The 15783-nt window shown below is 36.8% G+C and overlaps 1 long non-coding RNA gene across 1 annotated transcript in view; it reads right to left on the reverse strand.

Moving 5' to 3' along the window:
• The window catches only part of LOC133068983 (uncharacterized), a 56933-nt gene that overhangs the window by 23750 nt on the left and 17400 nt on the right, over positions 1-15783 (reverse strand). The window contains exon 2 of the long non-coding RNA XR_009695741.1: positions 757-928. This is a non-coding gene — a long non-coding RNA (uncharacterized LOC133068983). The remainder of the gene's footprint in view (positions 1-756; positions 929-15783) is intronic.

Genomic DNA, 15783 nt, shown 5'->3' on the forward strand with positions numbered 1-15783 from the left:
TACAGAGGTCTTAAAATTGCTTTAACAAGTGTATCAACTTCTAATGTATATCATTATTCTTGTCATGAACAAATTAAATTTTTCACTGGGTTGATAACACTACTTACATTAATTACTAATTTTACAGATTATAAATTTTGATGGAAATTCAAAACTGCTTCACTTTATTAATCTTTGCCTTATTTCCAATGCTGAGAATAATTCTTTCTAATTCCTCTAAATACACAAGCTGAACTCTGACTTATAAAATTTTTCTTCCTGTTAGAATACCAAATATGCTGGACTTACAAAAATGCCTTTTTAAAGTTATACTTTTGTTCTTTGTAAGCTTGTATATATATTTCAACTAACTACTGATAAAGTGTGAAATTTGGCTCTATGTTTACTCAATCTTCAAATCTTCAGTGAAAAGCTTAAAAATGTACTGGATTAATGAGTGAATTAGGGAAAGTGATTTAAAAAAAAATAAAATTATGTTGTAAGTTTTTGGAATTTAAATTAGTGTTATCAGTAAACTAGTTTCTTAAAATTATTTTTAAAGTGAACTCTCAGCAAGGAATATCAACTAAAGATTTCTTTACACGTCAGACAGAAATGAGAGATGATGAGCCACGACAGCCCTGTGTCTTCTTGAAACCCAAGATCTTTGTTTAAAAGAAAATTTGGACAAAGCCCAAGTAAGAGAAACAAAGGAACCATTAAGAAGTGTGGAGAAGTCTAGAAGGAGTGTGAAAGGACACTCTCTCCACTACTTACTGTCCTCTCACTGCTCTTCTTAATCAGGCCACCTCAGGAGGCAAGACAGGATGCCTCAAATGACAGCAATCAGTCTCCTTTCCCAAGGGCTTCAGGAGGAACGTTCAGAGGTTCTGCACTTCTGAGAACTGTAATTGGTCGTCTTTGCTTCAGTAATCCATAAACATAGGATCTGAAATAGATCGGAAAGAACAAAGTATGGTATGCAAACCCATGAGTTTTGTAGGAAGTTAGATCCAAATAGTGGTAAAATCTCTTCTGCTTGACTGCAAAGGAATGAAAACAGAAATGGTGATGAAATGAATGTTTAAGACTTAGGCAGCTTGCAAAACCCCTGTAGATGTCCCTACCGCTTAGCCTCCTGACCACCGTCCACCATTGTCACCCTTAGCATCACCACCTAGCCTCAAGATTCTGAATCGTAAATTGATGTTTGACCATTTTTTTATGGACAGTTTACTCATTGATTAACATGTAATAGAAGTATTCTCCAGCAACTTAGCATATGAGGTGCTTGTTTTAAACTGGCCACTCTGAAATAATCAAGCAGTTTGGGAGGGGGAAGGAATTGTCCTAGCCAGAATGTAGACACTGGTTCTACTTAATCTGAAACTACATTAATTCTGCTTTTCAAAAGGGAAGGAACACTTTTTCTTATGCGACTCCTGAATGAACTTCTTTTACCATTGAGGGTACAGCATTCCACACCCCTAAGCAAGTGTGGAAACTCCCCAAAGGAGCAGTTCCTCTTTTGCTTTTATATGGATTGATCATATCTTTTTTCCCCAAGAAATCCCTAGGGATTAATGCTTTTTCACACACATTACTTTTTGTTGTATTCAAGAGAACCACTTTCCAAGTGATGTTAATCTAATTAATTAGATGGTAAAAGTATTGCAGCTGTTTTAAAACTCTGTATTAATGTAATGACAGATTTTTTAAAACACTATTTAAGCTGGGAAAAATTACATTTCATAGAGAATAATTTACTTCTCTTGCTTTCTACCTTGCCTGTACACCCACTAAATGTATGTGTTCTTGGCAATATTCCAAGACGTTCTCATCCCAGATCCTGTCACTGCTGAAAATCACAGTATGAAGAAGTGGTAGCTCCACTCTTATAATGGCAATTGTTTTATGCTGGAGCCATGCTGGTAACCTAAGCGTAAATATAATTTTGTTGTAGGAAAAGGAGACTGGAGATGCTTTATGATGACTTGATATCATCTCCTTTATAATTCACCAGAAGTTTGGAAACTCCTAAACTGATCATAGTCATAGATTATTGGGCTTCTCTGGTAGCTCAGATAGTCAAGAATCTGCCTTATCTTTGGGTAAATCACAGACTGGGACGCATTTTTCAAGGGACTTCTGGGCTGGTTCATTCAACAAACTTAGCATGCATTCTTGATTTATTTGCAGTAACGACCCCTTGTACATTTTTTATATTCACCATTACTTTTATTTTTATCCTTTTCTCTAATCTTGATCACTCTTATTAGTCATCTGTCGAATTAGGCTTTTTAAAGAACCTAACTTGGCTTTTATTTGTTTTCTATTTGATTGATTTTTAGTCTTATTTTTAGTATTGCCTTCTTTCTACTTTTTTTTATTTCTTTTTCTAACTTCATGAAAAACATGCTCTTCAGACTTTTTCTTTTCAATATATCCATGTGAGACTTTGAATTTCATTCTGAAACCTGCATTAGTTGAATTTCACAGATTTTAATGTGATTGTTTTCCTTAGGGTTCAGTCTGACATATATACTAATATATGTTCATTTCTACTATGATTTTTTTCCCTTTGGTGCATGTGTTACTTAGACGTGTCTATCTCAGTTTTCAAACACATAGATTTTAAAAATTATTTATCTTTTAGTTACTGATTTCTAGTTTAATAGCACTGAAGTCAGAGAACATACACTGCACGATTTCAAGTTTTGAGGTTTGTTGAGACATACTTTATTATCTATGATTAATGTTTGCAAATTAACCCTGTGTGCTTGGGGAAAAAAAATAAAGGTGTATTTTGCATTTGTTGGACTTTCCTGATGGCTTAGTCAGTAAAGAATCTGCCTGCAATGCTGGAGACTTGGGTTTGATGCCTGGGTTGGAAAGATCCCCTGGAGGAGGGCATGGCAACCCACTCCAGTATGCTTGTCTGGAGAATCCCCATGGACAGAGGAGCCTGGCAGGCTACAAGCCATGGGGTCGCAAAGAGTTGGACATGACTGAATGACTAAGCACAGCACAGCACATGTTTTATATACATACATACATATGTATAAAACACACGCTAATTACATTTCACACATTTTCAATATATTTGCAAATTTTCTGTCTGTTTATTCTAACCATTATTGACAGATAAATTAAAATTTAGGGCTTCCCTGGTGGATCAGACAGTTAAGAATCTGCCTGCAAGAAGGATATCCAAGTTTGATCCCTGGGTCAGGAAGATTCCCCATGGAGAAGGGAATACCCACTCTAGTAATTTTGTCTGAAGAGTTCCATGGGCAGAAGAGCCTCGGGGTGGGGGGGGAGGTGGGGGGCTACAGTCCATGGGGTTGCAAAGAGTTGGATGCGACTGAGCGGATAATGCTTCCACTTTTCACAAATTAAAATTTGTCTATGAATTTGAATTGTAAATTTGTCTATTTCTTCTTGTAGTTTTGTCCAACTTGCCTTAAATGCTTTGAAGCTATGTTACAATATACAAATGAATACAAAATCTTACATCATTTGAGTGAATAGTTCATTTACCATTATTTAGTGACTTTCTTTATCTGTAGTAACATTTTATGCCTTAAATTCTATCTTTTAGTGGTATTTGCTTGTTACATCTATTTTCTATTATTTCCTTTCAAGTTTCCTATATCCTCAGGGTTTTTAAAAATAGCTATATTTAGCAATGTCATGTACCATGTAGTTAAACCACTTAAATATACAATTTAATGATTTAATATATTCATAAATGTATGTGACCATCACCATGGTTGACTTTAGAACATTTCCATCACCTCAAGAAGAAACCTTGTACAATTTAGCTATCAACCTCGCATCCCCTCACTATCCTCCCCTCTATCAACAAGCAGCCATTAATCTACTTTCTGATAAGAATAGATACCATACTTGCTCTTAGCCAAAGAAGCGATACCACTATTCTACTTTGTGTCTTTATAGATTTCCCTGGTTGTGGATTTTCATATCAAGGGATTATACAGTATGTAAAAGTTTGTGACTATCTTTTTTCACTTAGCATGTTTCCAAAATTTATCCAACTTCTAAAATATATCAGTACTTTATTCTTCTTAAGGCAGAATAATATTCCATCATATGGGTTGTGTATCCATTCAACAATTGACTGACATTTGGATTATTTCCACCTTTTGGCTATTAAGAATAATGCTGCTATAAACATTCATTTACAAGTTTTAGTATGAACACATATTTTCATTCTCCAGGATTTTTACCAAGAGGTAAAACTGCTGGGTTTAATCATTTGAGAAATTTCCAAACTATTTTCCAAATAACTGACACAATTTTATATTCCCACCAGCAGTAAGAGGATACTGATTTTTCATATGCTTAAAACACTTTTTATTGTCTGATTTTTTTTTTTATTTTAGTCATCTTGTGAGCCTTGATTTCTGTTTTTAGTGGCTCAAGAGACTTTCAGGATCAAGGCTCAAATTCTCCCACAGCCCCTAAAAGACCTAACTGACTTGCCTCTTTCTCTTTTATTTTGCCCTGATAATTTCACTTATGTATTCTCATTACGTATACTTATATGGTCTAGATAGATAAATAGATCCATATCTATACCCACTCTCGTATACATACACATATACACATCTAGCACTTAGAGTTGTTTTCAGTAGAATTATTTGTCTAATTTACCTAGGCTATAATATAACTGAAAGTAGAAATTTGTTTTTTTGTCCATTTTTATTAGAACTTTTTTATGGTTAATATGTAGAGATTCTTGCATGCTCTGCATAATCTTAATTTTAGTTATATGTGCTGTAAATGTCTTATGTAGTTTATATGATTCTACTCAAACTCTCTTTTAATGAACAAAATCCTTATTTTAATATAGTTGAATTCATCAATCTTTTCCTTTAGAGTTTTTTTTTTTTTGTATGCTTATTATAAGAAATACTTCTCTACTCCAAGCTCATAAAGATACAGTCACATATTTCCTTTTGAATTTTTTAACGTCTTGTCTTTCACATTTCACCATTTAAACATTTGGAATAAATTTAGTCTCTGAGACTGGGATTCAATTTCATTATTTCATTATTTGTAACTGACTATCTTAACAGTATTTATTGAAAAGTTTCATATTTTACCAGTGATCTGCAGTGCCACTTGTTATGTAAATATCTTCTGTATATGTTGTCTTTCTCTTTTTTCTCATTAACCTACTTGCTTATGCATTTATAAATACCACATTGTCTTAAATATTAAGAATTTATGTCTTGATACCTAATAGAAAAAGTTTCAACAAGTGCCACATTGACCATTTCTGTTTTGCTTTTCTTATATATTTTAGAATTACATCACCAAGTTTCTTAAAAACTTTTGACTATAATTGTTAAATTTTGACTATAATTGCATTGAATCTATAGATCAATTTGTAGAGATCTGATATAATTTCTTTTTCAAGTCTCCCTACCCATGGATGAGCTTACTTGTCCACTTAAGTCTTATTCAACTTCTCTGAATAACATTCTATAATTTTCTTCATGAATACTCTTCACATATTTTGCTGTATTTAATAAGTGTCTTGTCTTCTTTGGACTTAAAATGGGATGCTTCTAATAGTTCACCCTAAAGGATGGTATTAACTGTACATTTTTTTGCAAATACTTTTATCAGGCTAAGGGTGTTGTCTCAATTCTGATTTATTTAAGAGTTTTTTTTTAATGACTGCTAAATTGTATTAAACATTCTGATGTGTATTTATATTCAGTTGATCTTAATCTCTGAAAAATCTGATCGCTTCCATTGAGTATGCTTTCTCTGAAGGAATGTGTTTCTATCAGTCAGAAGTTGGAGGATCACAATAGCACCCTTTTAGGTTACTTAGCTTATTTAGGAATTTTGGATCAAATTACCTATCTCCTGCAAATTCCTACATGTAAAACTTAGTCTCTTGATTGCAGTAAATCTTGACATTTGCTCTGAGGGAACCTGCCTTTTGTGAATGCTTATAATTAGATATTTTTAATTGGCTCCATTGGCAAAATATATGTGTATACTGGATTTTTCACTCTCCTCTTCCACTTTCATCATGTGGCCCTTTAGTTCTTCTTCACCTTCTGCCATAAGGGTGGTGCCATCTGCATATCTACGGTTACTGATATTTCTCCTGGCATTATTAATTCTAGCTTGTGCTTCATCCAGCCCAGAGTTTCTCGTGATATAGTCTGCATATAAGTTAAACAATCAGGGTGACAATATACAGCTTTGACCTACTCCTTTCCTGATTTGGAACCAGTCTGTTGTTCCATGTCTAGTTCTAACTGTTGCTTCCTGACCTGCATACAGAGTTCTCAAGAGGCAGGTCAGGTGGTCTGGTATTCCCATCCCCTTCAGAATTTTCCACAGTTTGTAGTGATCCACACAGTCAAAGGCTTTGGCATCGTCAATAAAGCAGAAATAGATGTTTTTCTGGAACTCTTTTGCTTTTTCGATGATCCAGCGGATGTTGGCAATTTGATCTCTGGTTCCTCTGCCTTTTTAAAATCCAGCTTGAACATCTGAAAGTTCATGGTTCGAGTACTATTGAAGCCTGGCTTGGAGAATTTGAGCATTATTTTACTAGCCTGTGGGAGAAGTACAATTGTGTGGTAGTTTGAGCAATCTTTGGCATTCCCTTTCTTTGGGATTGGAATGAAAACTGACCTTTTCCAGTATGTGGCCACTGCTGAGTTTTCCAAATTTGCTGGCTCTAGGTGAGTGATCATACCATCATGTTTATCTGGGTCGTGAAGATCTTTTTTGTATAGTTCCTCTGTGTATTCTTGCCAACTCTTCTTAATATTTTCTGCTTCTGTTAGATCCATACCATTTTTGTCCTTTATTGAGCCCATCTTTGCATGAAATGTTCCCTTGGTATCTCTAATTTTCTTGAAGAGATCTCTGCTGCTGCTGCTGCTGCTTCTAAATCGCTTCAGTCGTGTCCGACTCTGTGCGACCCCATAGACGTCAGCCCACCAGGCTCCCCCATCCCTGGGATTCTCCAGGCAAGAATACTGGAGTGGGTTGCCATTTCCTTCTCCAATGCAGGAAAGTGAAAAGTGAAAGTGAAGCTGCTCAGTTGTGTCCGACTCCTAGCGATCCCATAGACTTCAGCTTACCAGGCTCATCTGTCCATGGGATTTTCCAGGCAAGAGTACTGGAGTGGGTTGCCATTGCCTTCTCCTGAAGAGATCTCTAGTCTTTCCGATTCTATTGTTTTCCTCTATTTCTTTGCACTGATCACTGAGGAAGGCTTTCTTATCTCTCCTTGCTATTCATTGGAGCTCTGCATTCAAATGGGCATATCTTGCCTTTTCTCCTTTGCTTTTTGCTTCTCTTCTTTTCTCAGCTATTTGTAAGGCCTCCTCAGACAGGCATTTTGCTTTTTTGCATTTCTTTTTCTTGCGGATGGTCTTGATCCCTGTCTCCTGTACAATGTTATCAACCTCCATCCATAGTTCTTCAGGCACTCTATCAGATCTAATCCCTTGAATTTATTTCTCACTTCCACCGTATAATCATAAGGGATTTGATTTAGGTCATACCTGAATGGTCTAGTGGTTTTCCCTACTTTCTTCAATTTACGTCTGAATTAGGCAATAAGGAGTTCATGATCTGAGCCACAGTCAGCTCCCAGTCTTGTTAGCAAAGAACTAAAGAGCCTCTTGATGAAAGTGAAAGAGGAGAGTGAAAAAGTTGGCTTAAAACTCAACATTCAGAAAATTAAGATCATGGCAACTGGTCCCATCGCTTCATGACAAATAGATGGGAAAACAGTGGAAACAGTGACAGATTTTATTTTGGGGGGGGCTCCAAAATCACTGAAGATGTTGACTACAGCCGTGAAATTAAAAGATGCTTGCTCCTTGGAAGAAAAATTATGACTAACCTAGACAGCAAAAGCAGAGACATTACTTTGCCAACAAAGGTCCGTCTAGTCAAAGCTATGTTTTTTCCAGGAGTCATGTGGGGATGTGAGAGTTGGACTATAAAGAAAGGTGAGCGTCAAAGAATTGATGCTTTTGGACTGTGGTGTTGGAGAAGACTCTTGAGAGTCACTTGGACTACAAGGAGATCCAACCAGTCCATCCTAAAAGAAATCAGTCCTGAATATTCATTGGAAGGACTGATGCTGAAGCTGAAACTCCAATACTTTGGCCACCTGATGTGAAGAACTGACTCCTTAGAAAAGACCCTGATGCTGGGAAAGATTGGAGGAAGGAGGAGAAGAGGACCATAGAGGATGAGATGGTTGGATGTCATCACTGATTTAATGGACATGAGTTTGAGCAAGCTCCACATGTCGGTGATGGACAGGTAAGCCTGGCGTGCTGCATTCCATGGGGCCACAAAGAGTCAGACATGATTGAGTGACTGAACTGAACTTAACTGAATACTGGATTTTATTAATAATAATTAGAAATTCCTTCCAATGCTTATCTAATGCCATAGGTGTAGTACAATGGGATAACCCTGTGCAGCATTCTCATTCTTCCATTGGATTCATGTATTTACTTAAATTTTTTATTGAGTGTTCACCATATTTCAGACAATATTCTTGAAACTATGGAATTTGACCATGGAAAAAACAAAGGGACAAAAAATCCTACCTTCAGGAGTCTTATAGACACTGATAAATAAGATTATTGTAAGAATATATAAAACATTCAAAAGAGTTAAGAACTAAGGAGAAAAGAAAGTACATCAAAGGGAATATGAATGGAAAGATAGATACAAATGTGACAAAGCCTATCCTGGGAAGACCAGATTGAGAAGGTGTCTTTGAGTAAGAATAAAATAAATGGGGGAGGGGAGTGCTTTCCAGGTGGTACTAGTGGTAAAGAACCTGCCTGCCAATGTAGGAGACATAAGAGATGCAGGTTCGATGCCTGGGTTGGGAAGATCTCCTGGAGTGGGGCATGGTAACCCACTCCAGTATTCTTGCCTGAAGAATCCCATAGACAGAGGAGCCTGGCAGATAGGGTCACACAGAGTTGGACATGACTGAAGCAACTTAGCACCCACACATGCACGCAGAAAGCAATGGAGAGCTGACCATAGGGATATTTAGGAGAAGAGCATTCTGGGCAGACTGCACAAGACCCTCTGCAGTCAAAGGACCCTTCAGAGCATGGAGGGTCTATTCTGGAACAGCAGAAGTCCTTGTGACCAGAGGAGGGAAGAAAAGGAAGGCAGCAGAAGACAAACTCAGAGAGGTTAAAGGAAACCAGACCATACAGGGCCGAGCAGCTTTTACTTTAATTGAGATAAGAAATTATTTGAGAGTTTGGAGCAGAAAAAGTGATTTATTTTTTTTTAACCAAAGGCTTAGATAGAATCACTGTAAAACAGTAGACACTCAACATGCTTGTCTGCTGAGAACTTGGGTTTTGGTATTGGTAAGAGGTGTTTATTTGTAAAAGAATATATTTTGGAAATCCAGGAATGACCACAAGAGTAAACATCAAATATATCAAGGATTTACCTCTAAAATCAAGAAAATGACACAAATGCAAGAATACATGGATGGCTTACTTTATAACTTGGGTGAACGCAAGGTTTTCTTACTATGGCTCATAACCCAGATACAATAAAAGACTGTATGACCACACAAAAGTTAAAAATAAAAATGTTTACAAGGCAAAAACACCATACAGGCACATCACTTGCACACCCACCAGAAAGGCAAAAATTATAAAGCTGGATAATGGTCTAAGACTGGCAAGGATATGGAGGCAGAAGAATCCTGATTTAACTGTTGGTAGGACTGCAGATAGGAGAGCCAATAGTAGTGTATATAGTCAAAGAATATATGTACTGTGTAACTCAGTAACTCTGTTGCTAGGTAAAATTTCCAAAAAAATTATTTTATAATTCTATAGGGTATATATATAAGGATACTTATATTTAGCATTGTAACAGCAGAGTTATAGGCAATCTAGGTGCCCATGATGCAGAGTAGAGAAGTAAAATGTGCTATATGCAACAGTCAGAAGTACAGATTAAAGGCACATTTAGCAAAATAGGTGGATATTACTAACATCAAAAGTGCCTTAGATAGCAAGGAGATCAAACCAGTCAATCCTAAAGGAAGTCAACCCTGAATATTCACTGGAAGGATGATGCTGAAGCTTCAATAAATACTTTCACCACATGATGCGAAGAGCTGACTCATTAGAAAAGACCCTAATGTCGGGAAAGATTGACGGCGGGAGGAGAAGGGGGTGACAGAGGATGAGATGGTTGGGTTGCATCACTCACTCAATGGACATGAGTTTGAGCAAGCTCTGAGCGGTGTGAAGAACAGGGAAGCCTGGCGTGCTGCAGCCCATGGGGTCACAAACAGTCGGACACGATAGTGACTGAATAACAACAATGAAAACATAGTGTTGATTGAAATAAGAGATAAAATAAATTCTATAGGATGATAGCATCTATGTAAATGAAAAGCAGACAGCCGTAAAACTATATATTTTGCAAGAATATATGCAAATAAAAGGATTCACATCAAACACATTAGAATGGCTTTGTGGAAAGGAAGAGAGTGAAGAGGGAAACAAAAACAAACATCACAGTCTTCTAAGGGTCACCTGTAGGTAGTTCTCCCTCCCTCCTAAACACATGGGAGGATAGCATTTCCTTGCCTCCCTACCCTTTAGTTGGGCAAGGTCTTGGGGTTAGTTCTATCTGAACAGTTGTAGGTAGATTTCATGTGTATCAATTCTAGACCAGAAGATTTAATTTCTGGTGGGAGATCAACCACTGCTCTAGTTGCCTACTGCAAATAATCATGAAAGCACACATTGAGAAGACACTTCAGCAGCCTGGATCTCTCAGTGAATAAAAGAAGCTGAGCCCTCCCCCAATCCCCTAATCCACTAACATGCATTGCATAGGTAATTTTAGTGAAATATAAACATTTGTTATTTTAAGGTTCTGGGATTTGGGGTGTTTGCTACTTCAGCACAGTCCTAGCTTATTCTGATAAATACAGGGAATAATCAATTAAATAGGGCTTCCCACATGATTCAGTGGTAAAAGAATCCACATGCCAAGACAGGAGTTGCAGGAGAGCCCAGTTCAATCCCTGGGTCCAGAAGATCCCCTGAAGAAGGAAATGGCAACTCACTCCAGGATTCCTGCCTGGATAATCCCATGGACAGAGGAACCTGGCAGGTTACAGTCCATAGGGTCACAAAGAGTTGAACATGACTGAGCATGCAAGCGCCAATCAATTAAATAAAACAAGAACGAGGTCTTTCAGGGACCAATGATGCTGCCAACTAACTGAAATAAGTGCAAATTTTTCTCTGCCTCACCCCAGATGAGATGGAGAAAGAAGACAAGGTGATTGCCTAAGATCACACAGCCTTGAATTGGGACATGAGGAAAAAAAAAAAAAAAACTCTCAAAAGGATGAACAAGAATAAATGCTTCACCTGCCTAGATTTAAGTGAGATTTTCATAAAGTTCCCTGTGCTATTTCCATGGACAGGATGGAGATCTGTAGTCTGAAGAGAATGGCTACTGGATTTTTCAATGGTGGAAATCCATCGTATCCTATGAGGGCTGAAGAGTGAATCCAAAGCATCTTATTGAATAGCTAGGTCCTCAGTTTCCTTCCATTCAACCTCAAAAAAATAAAGTCAAAAGATAACTGACTAACTAGGATAAATATCTGCAAAAAATGATAGAAAAGGGAAGGAAAATATGAACAGAGAATTCACAAAAGAATCAAAAATTAAGATGGCTATTAAGCCTATAAAAATATGTTCTTGCTCACTCACAATAAGAGAAATGCAAATTTAGAGTACACTGAAATATAATTTCTCACCTACTAGATTGGATAAAATTAAAAACTATGATGACAACACAAATTTGCTTAATGAGACTGTGGGGAAATTGAGTGCTCTCATGCATCTGAGGTAGAAATGTAAATTGATACAACTCTTAGAGAATTTGGCAATATCTAACAAAATTACATATATGTTTACTTTTTAAACTAAGAATCCCACGTATAGGAAATTGCACTGAAGATAAACTTCCAAAAGTAGAAATATAAACATGTACAAAGTTATTTTTTACAGCATTATACAGAATTACAAAACACTATAACATAAATGCCCCTCATATAGGAAAATAATAAGTAAACTATGGTTATTTACATTGTTGTTGTTTTCAGTCACTAAGTTGTGTCTGACTCCTTGCAACCCCATGGACTGTAGCACACCAGTCTTCCCTGTCCTTCACAATCTCTCAGAGTTTGCTCAAACTCATGTTCATTTAGTCAGTGATGCCATTCAACCATCTTATCTCTGTTGCACCCTTCTCCCCCTGCCCTCAATCTTTCCCACCATGGGGGTTTTCCCAGTGAGTTGGCTCTTTGTATCAGGTGGCCAAAGTATTGAAGCTTCAGCTTCAACATCAGTCCTTCCAATGAATATTCATGGTTGATTTCCTTTAGAATTTACTGGTTTGATCTTCTTGCTGTCCAAAGTATTCTCAAGAGTCTTCTCCAGTACCACAGTTTGAAAGCATCAATTCTTCGGTGCTCAGCCTTCTTTATTGTCCAACTCTCACATCCATATAAGACTACTGGAAAAACAGTATCTTTGCCTATACAGACTTTGTCAGCAAAATGATGTCTCTGCTTTTCAACATGTTGTCTATGTTTGTTATAGCTTTTCTAGGTTTGTTATAGCTTTTCTTCCAAGGAGGGTCCTTTAATTTTGTGGCTGCAGTCACTGTCTGCAGAGATTCTGGAGCCCAAGAAAATAAAATCTGCCAGAGTTTCCACATTTCCCACATCTATTTGCCATGAAGGGATGGGACTCCATGATCTTAGAGTTTTAACATTGAGTTTTAAGCCAGCTTTTTCACTCTCCTCTTTCACCCTCATCAAGAGGCTCTTTAGTTCCTCCTCTCTTTCTTCCATTAGAGTGGTGTCATCTGCATATCTGAGGCTGTTGCTCTTTCTCCTATCCATCTTGACTCCAGCTTGTGATTCAGTCAGCCTGACATCTCATATGATGCACTCTGAATACAAGATAAATAAGCAGGATGACAATATACAGGCTTGTCATACTTCTCTTTTGAACCAGTCTATTGTCCCAAGTCTGGTTCTAACTGTTGCTTTTTGACCGGCATACAAGTTTCTCAAGAGGTAGGTAAGATGGTCTTGTATTCCCATTTCTTTAAGAATTTTTCAGTTTGTTGTGATATATACAGTCAAAGGTTTTTCTGTAGTCAATGAAGCAGCATAGTAGATTTTTTTTTATTCCCTTGCTTTTTCGATGATCCAAGGGATGCTGGCCATTTGATATCTGGTTCTTCTGCCTTTTCTAAATCCAGCTTGTACATCTGAAGTTCTTGGTTCAAGTACTGTTGAAGCCTAGCTTGAAGGATTTTGAGCATTACCTTGCTAGCATGTGAAATGTAAAGTAGTTGGAACGTTCTTTGGCATTGCCTTTCTTTTGGGATTGGAACGAAAACAGATTTTCCAGTCCTGTTGCTGAGTTTTCCAAATTTGCTAGCATACTGAGTGCAGCACTTTAACAGTGTCATCTTTTGGGATTTGAAGTGGTTATTTACATAATGAGGTGCTATAAACTGTAAAAAGAATGAGGAATGTCTCTGGACTTATACGTAGTGAATTCCAGAATTATCTGTTATATGGGGGGAAATGCATATACTGTGCTTTCTTCTTATGTAATAAAGAGAAATAAGACAACATACATGGTTTGTTCATTTGGGAAAAATTAAGAAGATAAGTAAGCCAGAAACTACTGAAATTGGGTACCTATAAGAAGCAGGTAGAAATGGAGTATAAAGGAAAGGGACAGAATAGAAGTGGTGGGCAAAAGGAGCATGTTTCTGATCACATCTTTTTATATAGTTTTGATATTTGGAACTATGTTAATGCTTACTGATAAAAAAATTAGAAAATAAAAAAATGTGGAAAAAACTAAAATGGAATACAAAGAAAAACAAACAGATTTAATAGTATAATATGCCCACACTGCAGGGTGGGGGTGATTAATCTAAGGAACATTTGAACAGAGCAATGTTATTTTTATGTTTTCAGGTTAAAAGCAAAACAAAAACATTTTAAACTAGTAGGTTTGATTTCCACTAGAGTATAGGACTAGAAATTCTAAAACAGCATTGAAACATATATATTATCTAGGGTGAAACAGATCACCAGCCCAGGTTGGATGCATGAGACAAGTGCTCGGGCCTGGTGCACTGGGAAGATCCAGAGGGATCGGGTGGAGAGGGGGGTGGGAGGGGGGATCAGGATGGGGAATACATGTAAATCCATGGCTGATTCATGTCAATGTATGACAAAAACCACTACAATATTGTAAAGTAATTAGCCTCCAACTAATAAAAATAAATGAAAAAAAAAAAAAAAGAAATTCTAAAACATCGTTCTGTGTATTCTAGGACTGAGTAAATATATTAATAGATTATGGATAATGGGAACTTGGCATCACACTGCTGGAAAGAGAGTTACAAGGGAAAGAGGGAATGTTAAAATAACACCTAAGGTATTAGAACAAAATTTGAAGAATTGATATGAATTTATGACTTAGAAATAAATATAGATGGAAATAGATTTAAATAGGTATGGGTATAGATATACATACATATATTTCCCAGCTCTGATTTCTGAACATTTGGAAGCAATGCTACTACAGTGGAAATGAACACACCATTCTCTCCTAAAGGAACCAGAACACTTTGGATAAATGGCAAGTTCTAGTGTTGAATCTGGACAAATATAAGGTGAGTCTGGGACATCTTACTCTGCCAGAAGAGAAATGCTCAAAAAAAATGGGAGAAACCATTCAAAATGACACAGGGGCTATTTTAAGGGCTTCCACTGGTCAAATCAAGGGCAATCACAATAAATAATGATAGCAATATATTATGACCCATTAAATAAATGAAGTCTATATTGGTATAGATATCAAGTCCATGTTGAAATAGATGAAGGAACAAATAGGAGAGAAAGGAAAATTTTTCTTTGGTAGTATGCCAACTTAATAAATACAGAAGTTATAACTGAATGAGAAAAAAATATAGTTTCTCAGCCATCATGGTAATAATTGATTCAGCTAAGAATCATAAAAATACTAAATGATAAAATTAATAGGTGGAAATTTGATGTAAAATAAGATATTTACATAGTTTTAAAGAATCTCCTCACAAAATGTTTATTAACTACAAAAATAAAATGTTAATTTTACACTATTAAAATAGCTGGGCAGACACCACTTTGAGTGATCAAAATTAACACCATTAGGAACAGGGCAAATAGATAATATGTGCCTCCTGATATAACGCACTGAAAAGGATCCCTTTTGTGATGTTCCTGACAAAACCACATAATTTGAATCTAATGTGATGAAGAAATATCAAGCAAAACCAAATTGAGGCAGCCTCCAGTATGGTCCTGAATGCTCTCTGCCTTCTGTTATTCCCATCCATGTACAGGCCCTCTCACACTGAAAAGGGCTGAACTGTATGTCTGTATTAGTCAAGGTTCTCCATAGAAGAAGAGATATAGAGACAGACAGACTCAGATACATAGAGAGACACGGACACAAAGACAGACAGAAAGAGGGACAGAGGCAGAAACACGGATTTATAATAAAGAATTATACACAGTTATGAAGGCTGACAAGTCCCAAGATCTACAAGATGAGTTGGCAAGCTAGAGACCAGGAGAGGCAATGGTGTAACTCCAGTCCAAAGACCAGCAGGCTTGAGCCTCAG

Source organism: Dama dama, chromosome 14, assembly GCF_033118175.1.
Source record: "Dama dama isolate Ldn47 chromosome 14, ASM3311817v1, whole genome shotgun sequence".
Taxonomy (NCBI): domain Eukaryota; kingdom Metazoa; phylum Chordata; class Mammalia; order Artiodactyla; family Cervidae; genus Dama; species Dama dama.